Source organism: Osmerus mordax, chromosome 25, assembly GCF_038355195.1.
Source record: "Osmerus mordax isolate fOsmMor3 chromosome 25, fOsmMor3.pri, whole genome shotgun sequence".
NCBI lineage: Eukaryota > Metazoa > Chordata > Actinopteri > Osmeriformes > Osmeridae > Osmerus > Osmerus mordax.
Window position 1 is genome coordinate 6,691,257 of NC_090074.1, and position 11,079 is coordinate 6,702,335.

Genomic DNA, 11,079 nt, shown 5'->3' on the forward strand with positions numbered 1-11,079 from the left:
GGCGATATGAGTTGCATGTTTTTTCAACATGTTCTTCACTATGCACCACTGCTAAGTGATGTGAGTCTGTCTTATCAAACACTGTAGATATATACAAGCTTAGAGTATGGAGTGGTTAGAATGGGCAGCATAACCAGCTAACCACCACTAATGCTCCAACTCCTACTTACATTTGAAAGTATAATTGTACTTGTACATGCAGAGAGACTGTGTCGTCATAGTTAATGTAAAGATGTTCATAATTATGTTCTTTACCTATAGAACAATGACCCTCCCTGGACCACAAACCCACACTACGATGACCTGACAGATGTCCACTCCTCTATCTGACCTCCTGTAATCTCTCAGCCTCAGAGACAAGTTGCCTCTCTCCAGCTCCTGGGTGACCAGACTCACTCTGCCCTCATAGCCCCTGCCCTCATAGCCCCTCCCCTCTATCACCTGGCCATTCTTATACAGGTTAAAACATTCTGTCCATCAAACTACAGCTATATTAAAGTTCCCTCTAAACTGATCAGAACATGATAGTATGTTTTTATGAAATTAGATTAACTGAAGTTCGGGAGGAATATAGCGCACCAAGACTCCTCCTTCAGTCCAATCAACTGATACGCATCAGCCCAGTTAAAGCGCGGAGGAATGCGACCAAACACAACTCCCTGTTTTCAATTACAAGTTCTGCATGAAGTCTTCTCCGTTCCTCTGGTCCTTGTGCTAGCATGTTATTGTTTGGCGTGCGTACATCTCGTTGCCTCACTGTCTTCGCTGCTGCGTGTTTGCGTGTCTGCTGCTCCCGTTGCTGTTTCAAGACGAGACTGCCGGGGCCTCCCCATCCTGCTGCAGAAGGGGCGGATGATTCCCCTTCCTCTGGTTTCGGCTGCTACTACAACGGCTGCTGGTTCTTTTCCCCATGACCTTCCAAGTTCCCTTCCTGCCCTTCTCCCTCACTGACCCCCTCATCCGCACTTCACGAGGTCTACCCCATCATCATCATCGCCGCCCTCCTCTGGAGCCATGAATGGTCAAGCCAATCCATCCTCATCCACTCCGATAACACTGCCGTCGTCTCCTGGATCAATAAAGGCCGATCAGACTCCATCACCGCCATGCCCTTCATCCGCCGCCTCACTTGGCTTTCAGTCACACATCAGTTCATAATCAGAGCCGCTCACATCCCTGGTCACCACAACACCATTGCTGACTCCCTCTCCCGTCTCTCCCTCCACAAATTCAGACGCTTGGCCCCAGAGGCGGACCCCCTCCCAACTCCGGTCCCTCCGTTTTCTTGTACAACCTTCCCATGACGGCACCCCTCCACGACCTTCACCTCCACACCCAAGATGCCATCCTCCAAGGTCTGTCCCCCCCGTACACTCTCCACCTACTGGACAGCCTGGAAGTGCTTCAAGTCCTTCCACACTGCTCACCCCCTTCCCCTCATTCGACCTCCTTTCCATCACAAGCTTCATCTCCTACGCTCACACGCACCTCTCCATCCGCACTTCCACCATCCACGTGTACCTCAGTTGCATCAACTTCTTTTGAAGTTGCTTGCCGGTTCCCCCTGCACAGCCATCTCCCACAGTCAGACCTCCCTCCTTATGAAAGGCCTTAAGCGCCTAGATACCCGCTCTCCTTCCGCACGGCTCCCCCTCACTGCCGACCTGCTAGCCGCCTGCATACACACACTGCGCACTGGCTACTCCTCCCCTTCCACCGATTCCACCCTAGAGGCCATGTTCCTCCTGGCCTTCAGCTTCCTTAGGTGCTCACAATTTACTTCCACCTCCTCCACCTTTGACCCCTCTGCTCACCCATGCATCTCCGACATCACGCTACACTCCCCAGACACGCTCATCTTCACCCTGAAACGCAGCAAAACAAATCAAAGTGGGACAGACGTTCCCATCTTCCTCTTCCTCGTCAAATCTCCCCTCAGCCCCTATGAGTCTCTGCATAACCTGCTTCTTTCCAAAGCAGGAAGTCATGCCCTCCCCTCCAGCCCACTATTCACCACAGAATCAGGTCGCCTCCCGTTTCTGGTTCCACCATCATCTCCGCCTCCTCCTCGCCAAATCAGGTATCGACCCTTCGCTTTACTCAGCACATTCTTTCAGGATCAGTGCGGCCCCCTCTGCTACCGGCCTCCACCAACCGCTCCAGGCTCGACAGTGTTCGGACCTGGGCTTGCACTGTGTCTAGCTTGGTCAGAGCAGAGCTGCTGCAACATAGCTGCTGTACCCATAATATATTACTGCTCTAACCAGAACCACATACATCTTCATGGAGGCCCTGGTGGGTCCTCTGTCCACACCTTCCTGGAAACACACATCACTGATCACCTTCTTGCACGTGACAACCACTTAGACTCCAGAAACCTGAATGTCTGCTCCTTTTCCAAACCATTCCCATACAACATCAGGCAGACCTCCTCCCCTACCTTCCTCCTTGTGAAGAACACAGTCTTTACCTTTTCAACTGAGAACTCTGAACCTTGACTAACTAAAACTACGTGTTTGGGGGATATTTAAACAATGGCACCGTGAAATATAAAAGAAAACAGTAGCAGTGTCAACTTTGAAGTTTAAAACAAACATGATGTTATATGACATGAAACAAGGACAATTACTCACTTGTAAGATGAGCTGTGTTGAAGGATAGAGAATACAAAGTTAAAACATCATCGCAACAGAAAATATCAGTAAACTATCAGTGTGTGTGTTGTTAATCAATGATGATGAATAACATGATTGTCAGTAACCAGATGGACAGAGAGTAAGGATATAATGCTGCTCTATGATATGCAAATGCTCTATGTTAACAGTCATCAGCATCAACATGTATCAGTGTTACGGTCTCCTCTCCCTGTCTGCTGTTTCTGTGTGTTTGTTTCAGTTGCAGGATGGCAGGCAGGGGGAGGAGCCATGATCACTGATGGGGAACATCTGTGCTGCACCTGGACCTCTCCAGGAGATCTCGCTCCTTGATCACAACATTGATCATTGTTTGTGGCAACCCTTAATCCTGGTTTACACCTTACACCACCCTACACATGGAAACATCCACAAATCCACTCCATACAGTACTGATTCCCTTGATAACCACAATAAACATTAATGATTAAGTTCCTTTAGTTTAATAAATACTTTTGATGCCCTCATTCCCACAACTTGTCTGACTCTTTGTCACCTCCCACTAGCATGGTTGTGACATCAGTGTAAGCTATGGAGTGGCATGTTATTTCAACATATTCTTCACTATTATGTATCACTGCTAAGTGGTGTGAGCCTGTCTGTTCAAACACTGTGGATTTAAACAAGCTGAGAGTATAGAGTGGTTAGAATAGGCAGCATAACGAGATAAGAGTCAAAAAACATTGAATGCTCTAACTCCTACTAAATGTTAAAGTATAATTGTATCTGTGCAGACAGCGAGACTGTTGTCATAATTAATGTAGAGATGTTCATAATCAAGTTCTGTAGATGCAGAACAATGACCCTTGTGACAAGGGGGCTTTGTCAGCCATGGGCCTGGCAAAGCTGGCCTCGTTACCGACGCAAAGCCTCAACGAGGCACACCTGTTGCTCATCTAGCCCACTCCTGGTGAGTACAGAGGGGGACAAAAAGGGCTGATATGTTGGTTGATGTGGACATGTGCTCTGCTACACAGACTCGCCGTAAGGAGAGAAGGACCCTAACGGTGCGTTCACACTGCAGCGTTGTTTAACGTTCTGCACCGCTTGCCTTCCCACAGTGCACCATGCTCGGGGGCGTGTCAGACAGATTAATGCGAGCTGGAGTTCTCTTAAGTCACTGTTGTAGTTCGTATAATGTCATGGCCAAGCGTGCAGACTTATGTACTCACAATATCGATCAAAATACCACTTTTACACAACATTTGTGTAAAACTACCGAATTTTTACTAGTGCAAGATTACAGTAGAACTAGAGAGGATACACTTTCTGGGGAAATTGTAGGGTGTGCTTGCTTGCGTCGGTTGCACAGGGGTCTGTATATTTTATATAAAAATGCATCGGGCCTACTTATTATTTATAAAGATTACATAGATTTAAAGCATCTTTTTTTTGCTGCTCATTTACAACTCAAAATACGAGTGAAGTGTCGAATGAAATATGATGTCTTCTCATTTCCCCTTCAAGAGGCAGGTGACAGGCTGAATCAAAACGAATACATTTGGCAGACCGGTGTAAAAATTGACCTAATCTCTACGACTTAAACGTCCTTTTAAATTGTCCCTTCTCGTGATATTTTCAGGCATTTAGCCTACTCATATTGCATTCATTCATTAAGAAAGAACCCCCTTTGAAGATTATTCGACGACTTTACCGGCAGAAGATAGAATCGCGATTCAAACAGTACCATCTGCTAACTGAAAATATGCCCCCAAAAACGTAAATAAGCTTGACATTTATTTAGTGGAAAATCGCTCATTCATAAAAAGCTCACTGGTAGCGATCATTGTCAGTAACAACGCAAAATGCGATATAGCCCTGTGTGGAGAAGCTGCCCCGGTAAATTCTACTACTACAGTACAGTACTAGACTACTGCTGTGTTCGTCTTGGTAGCGATTGCGTTGGTTGAATTCGATTTAACGTTCCGTTGTACGGTTTAGGCTGAAATTAATTATTTTCATGAACAGATTGACAAAGTTTAGGCTGTGGCAATGAAGTTCAGGTTAGTAGTCAGATTGTTTCAACTATTGAAAGACTTTTGAGTAAGGGGAGTGCCGAACATGTTCTGTCACCGTTTGACTTGAACAGCTGAGGAGTTTTTGTTAGCTACTCACACTAGTGTCTCGGGTAGGCTACAGCGTTGCAGTGAGCTACACTGGTTTGACACCACAGGTAATTTCACCAACAAATCGTTTACTAATGTCAGAATAAATCATATAACGAAAATGTATATGTGAGGAATGTTTATTTTAACGATTGAAAACAGATACATCATAGACCACTGTAGTATGTGTTGCCCGGGCAACACAGGCTAATGTCATGATGCTAATACTTCAGTGAAATAGTAGACTACTGTTTCCGAAAGTAGATGTACTTCCTTAATAATATCAGCTTATTTTGTACATTACACATCACAATTGTGTGTCATATCACAAAGTAAAATGAGAAAATATTTATCACCCTGGCCTCTTTGCTTGTGGCGTTTCTGCAGCTGCCTTGCAGTAAAGCTATAGTTAGCCTAGCTATCCCCCAAGTTAACAGATGCGAAACGAATGTTCTGCCAAAGGTAGTCACGCGTGTTTTCGTGACATTATTGCAGACCGGTGTAAAAATTGACCTAATCTCTATGATTTAAACGTCATTTTAAGTTTTTCTCTTCTCATGATATTTTCAGGCATTTAGCCTACTCATATTGCATTCATTCATGAATAAACAACCCCTTTGAAGATTATTCTACAACGTTACCCGGCAGTAGAAGATGGAATCGCAATTCAAACGGTACCATCTGCTAACTGAAAATATGCCCCCCAAAACGTAAATAAGCTTGACATTTATTTAGTGGAAAATTGCTCATTCATAAAAAGCTCACTGGTAGCGATCATTGTCAGTAACAACGCAAAATGCGATATAGCCCTGTGTTGAGAAGCTGCCCCGGTAAATTGTACTACTACGGTACAGTACTAGACTACTGCTGTGTTCGTCTTGGTAGCGATTGCGTTGGTTGAATTGGATTTAACGTTCCGTTGTACGGTTTAGGCTGAAATTAATTATTTTCATGAACAGATTGACAACGTTTAGGCTGTGGCAATGAAGTTCAGGTTAGTAGTTAGATAGACTTTTGATTTAAGTAAGGGGAGTGCCGAACATTTTCTGTCGCCGTTTGACTTCCTAAACAGCTGTGTACTGTAGCTAGATGTTTTTGTAGTGTGTCTCGCGTAAGCTACAGCGTTGCAGTGAGCTACACTGGTTTGAAACCACAGGTAATGGTAATTTCACCAACAAATCGTTTTCTAATGTCAGAATAAATCCTACAACGAAAATGTATATGTGAGGAATGTTTATTTTAACGATTGAAAACAGATAACGCTACATCATAGACCACTGTAGTATGTGTTGCCCGGGAAACACAGGCTAATGTCATGATGCTAATACTTCAGTGAAATAGTAGACTACTGTTTCCGAAAGTAGATGTACTTCCTTAATAATATCAGCTTATATTGTACATTACACATCACAATTGTGTGTCATATCACAAAGTAAAATGAGTAAATAGTTATCACCCTGGCCTCTTTTCTTGTGGCGTTTCTGCAGCTGCCTTGCAGTAAAGCTATAGTTAGCCTAGCTATCCCCCAAGTTAACAGATGTGAAACGAATGTTCTGGCAAAGGTAGTCACGCGTGTTTTCGTGACGTTAGTGACGCAGTGACGTTAGTAACGTCAGTGACTGTGGCTAGCAAATTAGCCACCGTTAGCTTCACTTTTCGCCACAAAAACTTAACTTACGCTTAAACCATGCAACGGAACGTAAATTCCAATAGAAGCAACTCAATCGCTACCAAGACGAAACTTTTGACACCTACGTTGTCTATGTAGGCCAAGTATTTACTGAGTTTTAGGGGGGCAAAAAGAAATTAAAAAAAAAATAATAATAATATATATGTGAGAGAACAAAGGTTGTGCTCTCGCCGAAGGCTTGAGCACACCCAACTAGAGAGGGTACAATTTCTGGGGAAATTGTAGGGTGTGCTTGCTTGCGTCGGTTGCACAGGGGTCCGTTTTTGAATGACATTTTTACAACTGATATTTCTGTATATGTTATATAAAAATGCATACTTATTATTTATAAAGATTACATAGATTTAAAAGCATATTTTTTTTGCTGCTCATTTACAACTGAAAATACGAGTGAAGTGTAGAATGAAATAGATGTCTTCTCATTTCCCCTGCAAGAGGCAGCCTCATCGTTGAATCAAAACGAATAAATTTGGCAGACCGGTGTAAAAATTGACCTAATCTCTATGACTTAAACGTCCTTTTAAGTTTTTCCCTTCTCGTGATATTTTCAAGCATTTAGCCTACTCATATTGCATTCATTCATGAATAAAGAACCCCCTTTGAAGATTATTCTAAGACGTTACCGGCAGTAGAAGATTGAATCGCGATTCAAACAGTACCATCTGCTAACTGAAAATATGCCCCCCAAAACGTAAATAAGCTTGACATTTATTTAGTGGAAAATCGCTCATTCATAAAAAGCTCACTGGTAGCGACCATTGTCAGTAACAACGCAAAATGCGATATAGCCCTGTGTGGAGAAGCTGCCCCGGTAAATTGTACTACTACGGTACAGTACTAGACTACTGCTGTGTTCGTCTTGGTAGCGATTGCGTTGGTTGAATTGGATTTAACGTTCCGTTGTACGGTTTAGGCTGAAACTAATTATTTTCATGAACAGATTGACATGGTTTAGGCTGTGGCAATGAAGTTCAGGTTAGTAGTTAGATAGACTTTTGATTTAAGTAAGGGGAGTGCCGAACATGTTCTGTCGCCGTTTGACTTCCTAAACAGCTGTGTAGTGTAGATGTTTTTGTAGTGTGTCTCGCGTAAGCTACAGCGTTGCAGTGAGCTACACTGGTTTGAAACGACAGGTAATGGTAATTTCACCAACAAATCGTTTACTAATGTCAGAATAAATCCTACAACGAAAATGTATTTGTGAGGAATGTTTATTTAACGATTGAAAACAGATGCATCATAGACCACTGTAGTATGTGTTGCCCGGGCAACACAGGCTAATGTCATGATGCTAATATGTCAGTGAAATAGTAGACTACTGTTTCCGAAAGTAGATGTACTTCCTTAATAATATCAGCTTATATTGTACATTACACATCACAATTGTGTGTCATATCACAAAGTAAAATGAGTAAATATTTATCACCCTGGCCTCTTTGTTTGTGGCGTTTCTGCAGCTGCCTTGCAGTAAAGCTATAGTTAGCCTAGCTATCCCCCAAGTTAACAGATGCCAAACGAATGTTCTGCCAAAGGTAGTCACGCGTGTTTTCGTGACATTATTGCAGACCGGTGTAAAAATTGACCTAATCTCTATGATTTAAACGTCATTTTAAGTTTTTCTCTTCTCATGATATTTTCAGGCATTTAGCCTACTCATATTGCATTCATTTATGAATAAACAACCCCTTTGAAGATTATTCTACGACGTTACCCGGCAGTAGAAGATGGAATCGCAATTCAAACGGTACCATCTGCTAACTGAAAATATGCCCCCCAAAACGTAAATAAGCTTGACATTTATTTAGTGGAAAATTGCTCATTCATAAAAAGCTCACTGGTAGCGATCATTGTCAGTAACAACGCAAAATGCGATATAGCCCTGTGTTGAGAAGCTGCCCCGGTAAATTGTACTACTACGGTACAGTACTAGACTACTGCTGTGTTCGTCTTGGTAGCGATTGCGTTGGTTGAATTGGATTTAACGTTCCGTTGTACGGTTTAGGCTGAAATTAATTATTTTCATGAACAGATTGACAACGTTTAGGCTGTGGCAATGAAGTTCAGGTTAGTAGTTAGATAGACTTTTGATTTAAGTAAGGGGAGTGCCGAACATTTTCTGTCGCCGTTTGACTTCCTAAACAGCTGTGTACTGTAGCTAGATGTTTTTGTAGTGTGTCTCGCGTAAGCTACAGCGTTGCAGTGAGCTACACTGGTTTGAAACCACAGGTAATGGTAATTTCACCAACAAATCGTTTTCTAATGTCAGAATAAATCCTACAACGAAAATGTATATGTGAGGAATGTTTATTTTAACGATTGAAAACAGATAACGCTACATCATAGACCACTGTAGTATGTGTTGCCCGGGAAACACAGGCTAATGTCATGATGCTAATACTTCAGTGAAATAGTAGACTACTGTTTCCGAAAGTAGATGTACTTCCTTAATAATATCAGCTTATATTGTACATTACACATCACAATTGTGTGTCATATCACAAAGTAAAATGAGTAAATAGTTATCACCCTGGCCTCTTTTCTTGTGGCGTTTCTGCAGCTGCCTTGCAGTAAAGCTATAGTTAGCCTAGCTATCCCCCAAGTTAACAGATGTGAAACGAATGTTCTGGCAAAGGTAGTCACGCGTGTTTTCGTGACGTTAGTGACGCAGTGACGTTAGTAACGTCAGTGACTGTGGCTAGCAAATTAGCCACCGTTAGCTTCACTTTTCGCCACAAAAACTTAACTTACGCTTAAACCATGCAACGGAACGTAAATTCCAATAGAAGCAACTCAATCGCTACCAAGACGAAACTTTTGACACCTACGTTGTCTATGTAGGCCAAGTATTTACTGAGTTTTAGGGGGGCAAAAAGAAATTAAAAAAAATAAAATAATAATATATATGTGAGAGAACAAAGGTTGTGCTCTCGCCGAAGGCTTGAGCACACCCAACTAGAGAGGGTACAATTTCTGGGGAAATTGTAGGGTGTGCTTGCTTGCGTCGGTTGCACAGGGGTCCGTTTTTGAATGACATTTTTACAACTGATATTTCTGTATATGTTATATAAAAATGCATACTTATTATTTATAAAGATTACATAGATTTAAAAGCATATTTTTTTTGCTGCTCATTTACAACTGAAAATACGAGTGAAGTGTAGAATGAAATATGATGTCTTCTCATTTCCCCTGCAAGAGGCAGCCTCATCGTTGAATCAAAACGAATAAATTTGGCAGACCGGTGTAAAAATTGACCTAATCTCTATGACTTAAACGTCCTTTTAAGTTTTTCCCTTCTCGTGATATTTTCAAGCATTTAGCCTACTCATATTGCATTCATTCATGAATAAAGAACCCCCTTTGAAGATTATTCTAAGACGTTACCGGCAGTAGAAGATTGAATCGCGATTCAAACAGTACCATCTGCTAACTGAAAATATGCCCCCCAAAACGTAAATAAGCTTGACATTTATTTAGTGGAAAATCGCTCATTCATAAAAAGCTCACTGGTAGCGACCATTGTCAGTAACAACGCAAAATGCGATATAGCCCTGTGTGGAGAAGCTGCCCCGGTAAATTGTACTACTACGGTACAGTACTAGACTACTGCTGTGTTCGTCTTGGTAGCGATTGCGTTGGTTGAATTGGATTTAACGTTCCGTTGTACGGTTTAGGCTGAAACTAATTATTTTCATGAACAGATTGACATGGTTTAGGCTGTGGCAATGAAGTTCAGGTTAGTAGTTAGATAGACTTTTGATTTAAGTAAGGGGAGTGCCGAACATGTTCTGTCGCCGTTTGACTTCCTAAACAGCTGTGTAGTGTAGATGTTTTTGTAGTGTGTCTCGCGTAAGCTACAGCGTTGCAGTGAGCTACACTGGTTTGAAACGACAGGTAATGGTAATTTCACCAACAAATCGTTTACTAATGTCAGAATAAATCCTACAACGAAAATGTATTTGTGAGGAATGTTTATTTAACGATTGAAAACAGATGCATCATAGACCACTGTAGTATGTGTTGCCCGGGCAACACAGGCTAATGTCATGATGCTAATACTTCAGTGAAATAGTAGACTACTGTTTCCGAAAGTAGATGTACTTCCTTAATAATACCAGCTTATATTGCACATTACACATCACAATTGTGTGTCATATCACAAAGTAAAATGAGTAAATAGTTATCACCCTGGCCTCTTTTCTTGTGGCGTTTCTGCAGCTGCCTTGCAGTAAAGCTAGCCTAGCTGTCCCCCAAGTTAACAGATGCGAAATGAATGTTCTGCCAAGCAAAGGTAGTCACGCGGGTTTTCGTGACGTTAGTGACGTAGTGACGTTAGTAACGTCAGTGACTGTGGCTAGCCAATTAGCCACCGTTAGCTTCACTTTTCGCCACAAAAACTTAACTTCAGCCTAAACCATGCAACGGAACGTAAATTCCAATAGAAGCAACTCAATCGCTACCAAGACGAAACTTTTGACACCTACTTTGTCTATGTAGGCCAAATATTGACTGAGTTTTAGGGGGGCAAAAAGAATAATAAAAATAATAATAATATATATGTGAGAGAACAAAGGTTGTGCCCTTGCCGAAG